Here is an 11,004-nt window from a genome sequence, read left to right as displayed (position 1 = left end):
GGGAGGCGGGAAGCACAGGGCTGCTGGCAGCGCGAGTGGGAAAAGTGGGGAGAAAGTCTTACGGTGCACTTATAGCACAAAGAAACAATTCTGACAACAACCAGTAAAACAATGAACTCGCGTTCCTGACAAGCTGCTTGATTTTCAGCGAGGCAATGCACAGAAGCATGCAATATGTACTGTAAAACCCGCAGATAACACGTCGATAGCAAACATTAGCATTCTCTGCTGCTAATTTCAACACCAGCGCTTCCTTAACTTCTAAGTTTTCAACCTACTTATTGATGGCCTCTTGAAGATGGTCGATAAATTGCATGTAATCCTCATTGGGACCCTGATAATAGTTATAAACGATTTGGCTGCTTTGTTGGTTTCAGACACCTCTACTATAGCTTGATATGCGAAGTCCGTTGACTGTCTCAGGATTTCAGAACTAATCGCTCCTGTAATTGTGGTGTGCCAATTAGTGTCTGTCCTAGGAGTTGGGGGATACCCACTCCTTTCAACGAGTCCCCATCGTTCCGTCCTAAATGATCCACAGCTGTTACACTGCATAGGTCTAATTTTGCTTGAGTCTTTCATGGTTTTTATCTGATCTCGAGGCAACACATACACGAACTCTTTTTCCTGTTAACTTTTGAAGAAAATGCTGCAAACCCCCGTCCTCATCCGAGTCATCAGATAACGCGGACTCGGGCGGTGCTGCAGAATCGTTAGGAACAGGGGGGTTCGGAACAGTGCACGTTCTCGCCAATACTTTCTAGCATCATAGCTATTCGTATAACCTGAGTCCCCAGGCGCACCCCCTTTCCCGTCACGATCAGCGTGACCGCATTGCCGACTGCTGGATTCCAGCGACTCCTTCTGCTCTCTCGTGGAAGTTGGAGGGTTAAAAGGCGATAAAAAAAAGATACAAATTGGCAAAATTGTTTGCGACTTTAGCATTCTCAGCTTTCTCAGGTTCTTTGGGCAAGTTGTCCGGCTCCATTCCTCTGCACTTGCTGTTCTCACCAGGGTTGGGCAATGGTACAGGAACCCACCCGCTCGGCATTTTTCCTCCCCCCGCCCCGGACTGCTGAGCTATCGGGGGTGCCGAAAGCGCAGCAGGGGATGGAGTAGGGAGGGAATCAAAGACACGAACCGGGTGAACTTCACAGCGACTTTCAGGATACTTATCAGGCTGCAACGCTGCAAAAATTCCGGCAGCAGCAGACCGTTCAGCCTTAAGATCTTTTAAGGTGCTAATTATAAGCTTCCATGTGGTTGCTAATGATTTAGCTTCTTTACCTCCATTGCTGACTTTATCGCATAATTTCTGCCCTGTGTCGTCCCAAAGTTCAAGTTCGAGTCACTAATGCTCATAACAGTCTTTTCAGGTTTTAATTGCTTCGCTGTAGTAATTATCAGTTTCCAGGCGGTTACAAGGCCGAGAATATGTTTTTCACTGCGACTAATTGCCTTCCACAACACCGTTCCCACTTTTTCTCAAGTCTCTCTTTGAAAAGCTCCTAAGAGATCAGCAGGAAACCCATTGCCTCTGCACCAAATTAATAGTCTTTTGAGGTTACTCTCCTCATGCTTCACCCCTCTCTTAGAGAGAATATGCGAGAGGAGCCGCAGTATTTCTTCTTCTTTAAAAATATTCTGCCCCGTCTCCTCCCGCCCCCAGCTGCCCACCTCTTTGGGTGTCCGTTGCAACGATATCGGATCCTTTATCCCTCCTCTGTCGCTTCTGTAGCGATCAATCAGGAGTCACGCAGCCCGCAGCCCGCGTCCCGGTCACGGTCCAGCCGAGCCGTTCCAGCTGGGGCTCGCTCCCCGCAGCGATCGTCCCCCTGCCGTAAATTCTCCTTATGGGTCACGTCGGGGTCACCACTTGCGGGGGCGAAAACTCATGGACTCCACACAATTCAATATGAATTCAAGCGAAGCCATTTATTAGAGAAACAAGCCTCTTTATATACGCAGTTATTTCCTGATCACGCGTCCACGCTCCAGGCGTGCACGGGCCGATTGGATGTTGTCCGTGTTCACGAGCTGTCCACGGGCCCGAGTCTCACTGCTGATAGGCCTGTTGATTTACATCCCCCACCACGGCTGGCAGCTGCTGGGATGCTGCGGGAAGGGTGCTCCCTTGCTGTGGTCGCCGTTTGCTCTGCCCGCTCCGTGACGATTAAACAGAGCTCTGCTTTGTGCTCCTGACACGACCTTTGCCTTTGTGCCATTAACGCGGTGTGAATTGTGTAGAATCGAAGCAGGGAGAGCTGATGTCAACGGGAGGAGCTTTGACGTGTGGGGTGTGGAGAGTCTGCGGGACTGGATGCTCTTGGAAGCTGATTTCTGCGGCGGCCGATTTACGGGAGCTCGTGCAAGGCTGGGTTAAGTTTCTTTAGGAATATTTTCAAAGTATTTGCCACTATAGACTCTGAGTTTTGCTGAGGGCCACTGCAATGGAGATTCTTGAACACTTTCTCCTGCCCCCAGGCTAATCTTCCGCGGTGTTTAAATGCTGCCTAGGAAAGTTCAGTGGCATAATGATTCTATTTGCTGTGTGGCCACAGCCTCAGTGTGGAAATCTCTCCGTGGACAGATCGGTAAGATTCCTCGCGTGTACAATCCGTGCTTTTCAGACGCCCATCTCTTCATGCGTGCTTTGTGAAGCGCTGAGGATGGTAACGTTGATATTTAGCTTGTCCCTGGCAATTAGCGCTAACATTCAATTCATGAATGTGCGAGTGAGACGCTGAGGAAGAGCCTCCGATGATGTTGTGTCAGTAATACTCGATTTCCTAATCCCGCCATTTGTTTTCTACATCCCAACACGCAGGGCACAAGAGGACGGCTGCAGGTCAAAGAGCTTCTGTTACAGAAACTTCATCTAAGCCAATTTACGCGCTTGATGCTAGGAAGGCAATTTCCTTATCAAGTCTGTTTTTTCTGCAAATGAAATGTTAAGTGTTTTCTCTGGTAGGGGGAGCTTCATTTGATCTATTAACACATCAATGTACATGCTTGCAGTTGTTGTCATAGTTGTCCTTCAGCAGGAATGTATGGTAAGCATCCAAATAAAGATCAGTATTGGCGGCTGGTTTGCGTGTGCGGGTTTGAAGAACTCCCTGCGCAAGCGTGTCCTGACCAATGAGGTGGAATTTGGGAAGGAGGATGTCCAGGGAGTGACAGACTCCTCCTGGCACTTGGAGCGAGCTGGCAGCTCCCGGGCGAGCGCTGCTGTGTTGTGTGTCCGTGTGCGCGTGTTTTGGCTGTGAGCGGCCGTGTGGCCGTTGGAGCTGCCGCGTGGCCGTTGGAGCTGCCGCGGCAACGGTTCCGCAGGCAACGGACACCCGGTTCCACAGGCGGTGCCGGCGGCGGCTCCGGCAGGCGGTGGAGCGGCCATGGCTGCGGCGGGGCCGGGGGACCGGGACGCGACTGCCACCGTGCGGGGCCAGAAGACACGGCTGAGCCGGCGCGCCCAGGAGCTGCGCGCCGCCACCGCCGTGCAAGGTGCTGCCCCTTGGGCTTGGCGGGGACGGGCTGGGGCTCTCGCTCCCCCCGTTGTCCCGCACCAACGGCGCCTTCGTGTCCCCCAGAGCAAGGGAGTGAGTTTTTCACGCAGTCCTGCGAGAAAAAGCTCCGTGGGAACAGGGAGCGGCTCCCCCGCCTGTGTGAGGCCGTGCAGGAGGATGCCCAGGCTCTGGCCAAGGTAGCGGGAGGTCCCATCTGCCACGTCCCCCTGCCCGGTGCTGGCCCTGCAGAGCCACCTGCTCCGCCAGCCCTCTCCGGGAGCAGACAGCAGTAGGACGTGACCGTCCCCATGCTGACGGGGACGTTCTCTCTGCCCGCAGCACAAGCCCGTCCTGGCCCCCGAGGTCCTCAGGGCGCACAACTTGCCCCCCGATCTGGCCGGGCTGACGGTGGAGGTAACGGGCTCTGGTGGGCACGGGCTGGTGCGGGGGCTGGGGCTCAAGGGACGCTGGGAACAGGGTGCGCCGTGGAGGGACCCGGTGCCGGCACAAGGACAAGCCCACAGGGCTGGTGTGGTGAGACACGGGGTGTTCACCTGTGTCCCACGGGTCCCTTTCCACCGCAGGACGCATCCGTGCAAGGTCCTCCTTTAGCTCCCGGAGCAGATCCCTTGCCCCAGCAGAGCTCCTGGCCCTTCCAGCCTGCCTCTCCTGGGCTGTCTGACGCAGAGTCCCCCAGCCCTGAGGTGTTGATGTCACCTCTGCCTTACCCCACCCACCCCCCAGAGCAAAGCTCTCCCAGTCCCCATCCTTCCAAGGGAGTGACAATGTCCTGGAGCAACGTCCCAGCGTCCCCGGCTCTACGGTGGGGGGAGTTTCCCAGGCAGGACCCCCTTCTCCCGCGGGTGCCCAGCAAGCGCTGCCTCCAGCTTGGTGACCTCTGGCTTGCCCATCCAGGAGGCCCGGGAGAAGCTCCGGGCCACAATCTACAAACAGGCGAACACGCTCAACATGCTGGACTACCAGCTGAGGCAGCGCTGCCAGACCCGGGACAAGCTGCAGCAGCAGCTGCTGCGGCTGCAGGAGGAGGAGTCGGATGAGACTAAGGAGCAAAAGCGGGTACCCAGGACCCCTCTTCCTGGGGTGGCTGCACCCATGGGAGGCTTGAACCCAAGCCCTGCAGCCCCTGGGTAGGTGCTGGGTTCAGCAGGTGGTGTCAGCCCATGTGTCCCCCCCATCTCTGCCCCAGATGATTCGCCAGCTGGAGAAGGACCTTGACAAGATGCGCGCCAAACTCCGCGCTGCAGAGAAAGTGGGCACCGTGTACGAGCGGGTGTATGATGCCCTGCAGAAGGTGAGCCCCTCCTCAGCGGGCCATCGTCCCACCTGCTCCCCCTGCAAAGGCAGCGAGGTGCCCCAGGGACTGTGCTGGAGGGACGTCCTCCTGGCTCAGCGAGGTCCTTCTGCTCCCCTCCATGAAGTGGTGAGAGCCTGGCCCGGGTTGCCCAGAGAGGTGGTGGAGGAACCATCCCTGGAGACATCCCAGGCCAGGCTGGAGTGGGCTCTGAGCAACCTGAGCTGGTGAAGACGTCCCCGCTGATGGCAGGGGTGGCACTGGGGGAGCTGGGAAGGTCCCTTCAACCCCAGCTATTCTAGGATTCTGTGATTCCATCCATTGTCACAGTGTGGGGACCCCCAGGGCTCAGTGGGGTGACACGCTGTGGTTCCCTGTGTCCCAGGAGGTGAGCCAGCTGACTAGAGACGTGGAGCGCATGTGCAGGGAGTCCGAGCTGGACGACATGGAGCTGAAGGACATGGAGGCCAGGGCCGAGGAGGCCCGCAAAGCTGCTGAGAGAGCCCAGGTGAGATCAGCCAGGGCACCCTGGGGCCCACTGCCACCCTCCAGAGCCCACAGACAGCACCATGCACCCAGGCTGGTGGATCTTCCTGCAATGAAGAACAAAAGAGACTAAGCTGGGCTGGCCCACGGCACCTAGATCCTCTGGAGCTCCTCTCACGTCTCATTCTTGGGCCAGGATGCCCTGGGGCTGGGGACAACGTGCCCAAAGCAACAGCCATGGTGAAAGTAGCACTCTCCACCCTCCAGCCCTCCCTGCCCTCCATCCTGCTCGCTTTCCTACCCAGCCCATTTACACGGGGGGTCATTTATGACACTGGCCATCTCAGAAGCTCAGCTGGCTCACAGAGGTCCATCCTCAGAACAAGAAAGCCCTTGAGGTGCTGGAGCGAGTTGAGAGAAGGGAACAGAGCTGGTGAGGGGCTGGAGCACAAGTGTGATGGGAGCGGCTGAGGGAGCTGGGGGGTTCAGCTGGAGAACAGGAGCTGAGGGGAGACCTTCTGATCTCTGAACTGCCTGAAAGGAGCTTGGAGCCAGGGGGGTCGGGCTCTGCTCCCCAGGAACAAGCGCCAGGAGCAGAGGAAACGGCCTCAAGTTGCGCCAGGGGAGGGTGAGGTTGGATGTGGGGAACAATTTCTTCCCCAAAGGGCTGTGGGGCATTGGAACAGGCTGCCCAGGGCAGTGCTGGAGTCACCATCCCTGGAGGGCTGGACAGACGGACATGAGGTTCTCAGGGACACGGGGCAGTGCCAGGGGTGGGTTGACGGTCGGACTCGATGATCTTGAGGGGCTTTTCCAAGCCAAATGATTCCATGATTCTGTGGTCCCAGCTTCTGCAGCCACTTCTCTCTTCTCTGATACCCTCCAGAAGGAGCTGGCCAAGAGGGAAGCCGAGTTCCTTGCGGAGCGCTCCCTGGACACCCAGAAGGTTCCCATGGAGAGGCTGTGGCTGAGGGAACTGAGCGAAAAGAAAGTGCCAGCGGTGAGCTGAGGGGAAAGCAGCAGCACCGAGCCCCATGGGTGGGGGTGGCAGGGCCAGCTCCCCAGGGTGCCAGCAGCTCGGGGGGTGACCATGAACGTCCTTACAGGCAGCCAAGTCCGAGCCCAGCACGGACGTCTCGACCCAGCAGGACCCAGTGGTGGGTGAGTGCTTGGCGGGGTGCAGTGGGGTGGGACGCGGGGGCAGCTCCGGGCATCCCTCTCTGCCGCTTTTCTCCCGCCTCAGCCACCGAACTGGAGGCCGCCGAGTCCCAGAGAGACCGCGAGGCCAGGATAAGCGAGACGATGGAGGCGGCCAAGGCTGCAGTACAGTGCTCCCGCCTCTGGGTAACGGAACAAGCCATCTCCCCAAAAACCTGAGGCTGCTCGTAGCCACAGGGAGCCGAGACCTCTCAGCTCGCTTTGTTTTCTTGAGGGGTTCTCAGCTCTCATGTGGGCCTGGAGAGCCCAGAGCCCCTATGTGTGGGCAAGGATGGAGCTGTGTTTCTCCACGCCTTGAGCCTGCAGTGGTCCCTGGTGCAGAAACCTCCCTGAGGCCACGGGCTAGCTCCTGCACCCTGCATGAGCACTGTGGGCTGAGTTCTCGTGCTGTCCCTTGGTTAGAACGTCCCCAGCAAGCTCCTGACACAGGACTCAACCTTGGAGGACCTGGAGAAGTACATCAAGGAGCAGGAAGAGCTGCAGGAGGAGCTGAAGAAAAAACTGAGGGATCTGGAGCTGAAGAAGGCTTTGCTCCTGTTTCAACCGGCCCCCAACAAAACCAGGTGCTGCTGGCCTCGGGACAGCCGTGTCATAGAATCACAGACTCGCTTTGGTTGAAAAAGACTCTCAAGATCACTGAGTCCAACCATCAACCCACCCCTGGCACTGCCCCATGTCCCTGAGAACCTCATGTCCGTCTGTCCAACCCTCCAGGGATGGTGACTCCAGCACTGCCCTGGGCAGCCTGTTCCAATGCCCCACAGCCCTTTGGGGAAGAAACTGTGCCCCAGATCCAAGCTCAACATCCCTTGGCGCAACTTGAGGCCATTTCTGTTTGTCCTATCACTTGTTAGGATTAGGGTGGCGAGAGCCTGTCCCATGTTGCCCAGAGAGGTGGTGGATGAACCATCCCTGGAGACATCCCAGGCCAGGCTGGACGGGGCTCTGAGCAACCTGAGCTGGTGAAGATGTCCCCGCTCATGGCAGGGGGGGGTGGGTTGCAACCTGAGCAGCTTTTGCAATGATTTGTGGTGTCTCTGCACCCCTGTGCAGTTGTATGCATGTGGCTGTGGTTGGCTGCAGGATGCTGGAGAAGGAGCTGAGGGCGAAACTGCAGGAGCAAGAGGCCCGGCGGGACCGGTCGCGAGCCCAGATGCTGAAGAACGAGGAGCTCCTCTTTCAGATTGAGAACAGAATCGACCACCTCCTCTTCCGTGTGCGTGACATCACCGTGCCCGGCCAGGTAACCCCCCAGCGCTGGGTGGTGCAGTGACACAGCGCGGTGACACTTGGCGCAGCCACCGTCACCCCAGGTGGCTCATTTTGCCCACCAAGGTTGTTCTCTCTGTCTCCAGGATGATTCTCTCCTGTCCCGGGGGCTGGAGGAGAAGCTCCAGTGCCTGGTCCAGAAGTGGCAGTACCTGGAGCAGCGGGTGGCCCACCTGCCCCCTGAGTACAAGATCCTGGACGAGAGCAGCGAGGTACGTGGGGTGTCCATCCCTGCTGGGGTCTTCGGGGACCCGCACCAGGAGGCTCCTCCTGATGGCCCGTCCCAAGTGAGGAGAATGGCGGTGGCCCCGTGGAGCAGCTCAGCTCCAGGTGGCACTGGGCACTGCAGGGCGTTGTTGCCAGGGGATCATCAAGGGCATCCCTTGGGTTGTAACACCCACCTCCCCTTCAACAACTAACCCAGGGTGTGTTTCACAGATTTTTGTGAAGGCCAGGGATTTTCTAGAGAAGAAAATGTCAAGCGATCCTCGGAACGTGATGGTTTCCTTCGAGGAGAGAGACAGCAGCGATGACGGTAGGAGAACACAGCGGGGACGCGTCCCACGGCGACTGTCCCTGCCCCTGCCTGTTGGGATTTCTGACCATCCTCGCCTGTCTCTCCTGTCCCAGCAGAGCCCAGCCCATGAGTTCTCTCCAGACCTTGGGGCTGTCTCCAAGGCTTTGAGCATGGGTGGTGCTTTTAGGTGGGGATGTGGGAGCATGAAGGTGGCCGGTGGGGTGGTGAGCGTTGGACCACAGAAGGAACAAGAAAAGATGCTATGGGGGAGGGAGGGAGAGCCTTGTCTTCAAAATCACCTGGTTTCGAAGAATAACCAGTGCTGGGGTCTGTCTGTGGCCTCTTCCTCTTGGATGCTCTTGGAGGAGCCACTGAGTTTTTGGAGCTTGCCACCTCTTTTGAATGAAGCTGGAGCGGCGTCCAGCACCGCGTGGCTCCAGACCTTTCTGGGAAGCCCCAGCAGCTGGGGATGGGCCACAGCAGCGGCACTGCCAGGCCCTGCAGGTCAGCCTGGGATGCTGGGCAGGAAGAGCCAGGGCTTGGCAGGAAAGCTCACTGGGATGCCACCAGCCCTCCAAAACGTGCTGGCTCTCCCTGGTGACACCGGCACAGTGGAGGTGGCCCTGCAGACCCTCCCCAGCCCATTTCTCTCTGTTCGCTCCTCCAGAATCCTCTGAATCCTCTGAAGAGAAGGAGGACGAAGATGGCGAGCACGTCCCCACTCGGGAAGACATCAAGAGGGAGGGGCAGCTGCTGATCCAAAGACACAAAAAAGCCATCGAAAAGTAGCAACCGCTCCACGAGAGCTTTGGATGCCCCCGCCCACCCCTTGTTCTTTGGATGCCCCCACTACCCCTGTGTTTTGGATGGCCCAGACCATCCACTTGACCCTGTATTCTCCCACCACCCCTTGTACCCTTTCTCCAACAGGTTTAATAAAGCAGATCTTTTTCGTTCCTCCCAAACCTGTGGTCAAGCTGCAATGGGGGGTCCTAGGTCACTTCTGTCACCCGGGACGCATGAGGGTCAAACCTTGAGGAGCACTCACCTGGGTTTGGAGGCAGCCCCATCGCCCTGGCCCTCACCCAGCTGTTCTCCTCGCAGAGCTGGGGATGGGCTGGGGTGGGGACGGCGTTCCTGGCCAGAGGAAAGCCGGGGGCAGCCTGGCTTTTCCCCACTTGATGCTGTGGAGCCAGCAACTTCCTGGGACCTCTGTCCCCCAGACGGCTCTGAGTGCACCAGTGGGCTGCTGTGTGTCCACAAACATCTGCCAAAGCCTCAGGTAACCAAGAAACCCACTTCTCAGCAGTGACATCACCGAATCCAAGAGCCAGAGTCTGTTGGTCAACAGCTGGGAATGTCCAGTTCCAGGTATTCTGACAGCCTGAAGGTCATAGAGAAGAAAATCATGGAATCCCAGAATCAGACTCACAGAACAGTTTGGGTTGGAAGGGACCTTCAAAGCTCCTCCAGTCCAACCTCTGCCATGAGCAGGGACATCTTCACCCAGATCAGGTTGCAGCTGGTAGAAATGATGACCTTTCAGAGCATGCTGGTGGTACTTTGTCCCTTGTGCCCTGCCCTGATGTGCAGAGGAGACAGAAGGGACACTGGGAAGCTTTGGGGAAAACCCTCCATATGCTGAGGTGTTGCGTCTCCTTCCTCTTCAGCCTCTAAAAGGCATTTGGTAAAGAGCAGAGTTGGAACTGGGGGTTCCCACCTTTTGAGATAAACTGTAAAAACTCATTAATCATTTTGGTTGGAAAAGACCCTCCAGATCATGGAGCCCAACCATAACCCACCCCTGGCACTGCCCCATATCTCTGAGAACCTCATCTCCGTCTGTCCAACCCTCCAGGGATGGTGACTCCAGCACTGCCCTGGGCAGCCTGTTCCAATGCCCCACAGCCCTTTGGGGAGGAAATTGTTCCCTATATCCCATCTAAAGCCTCCCCTGGTGCCAGTTGTTTCAGGCTCTTGGTCTGGTCTTTGCACTGGGACTGTGGGGAACAGAGAAGCCACAAAACGTGTTGAAGACTTCTCTCTGGTAAAGCTGGACTCCAAGGACATTCGCACATCCCACGCACTTGGGGGCGGTTATCCGGCCCGAGATACCATTCTCACAAGTCTGGGCTATAACTTTTTACAATTACAAGAAACGTACACAAAGTAATCTGTCCAAGGCCCTTTATATGTTATTATGTTAGTATTATGTCTTTGACCATCCAAATGGTCACGTTAGTATTGATCTTCCTTTATCATCCAGATGGCTGGAACCGCACGTCTTGCTCTCCCATATTTGACTTTCCAACATTTTCCCCTTTTTTGTTTTAAAATCAGGTTCTCAATGAGTGCAGTAAGGACCCTGGCTTTGTTCTTCTTTGCATTCTGTATCATTGTCCAGATGATTCGAAGGACTACAAGAAAAACATCACACAAGCATATCCAAATCCCTCAAAAACCCATATACGTAGACTGAGAGCTGAAAGTGAAGTTTTAGGGTCTAATCACTTTATGCTATGAGATAATGTTAGCCATTTTGTCTTACAGTCCTAACTCTTACAAACTGTGTAATTATTTGCAGGGTACTGGCTAAATCCTAAATCAGGCCTTGCACATTAGCAAAGACTGTTATTTTACTTGATGTCACTCATAAACACTAGAATTCAAGTTCAACAGTATTACACATATTTAGCACT

This window comes from Patagioenas fasciata, chromosome 19 (genome assembly GCF_037038585.1).
Source record: "Patagioenas fasciata isolate bPatFas1 chromosome 19, bPatFas1.hap1, whole genome shotgun sequence".
NCBI classification, from domain to species: domain Eukaryota; kingdom Metazoa; phylum Chordata; class Aves; order Columbiformes; family Columbidae; genus Patagioenas; species Patagioenas fasciata.
The sequence above is the reverse complement of the archived record's forward strand: the minus strand, read 5'-3'. Positions refer to the sequence as shown.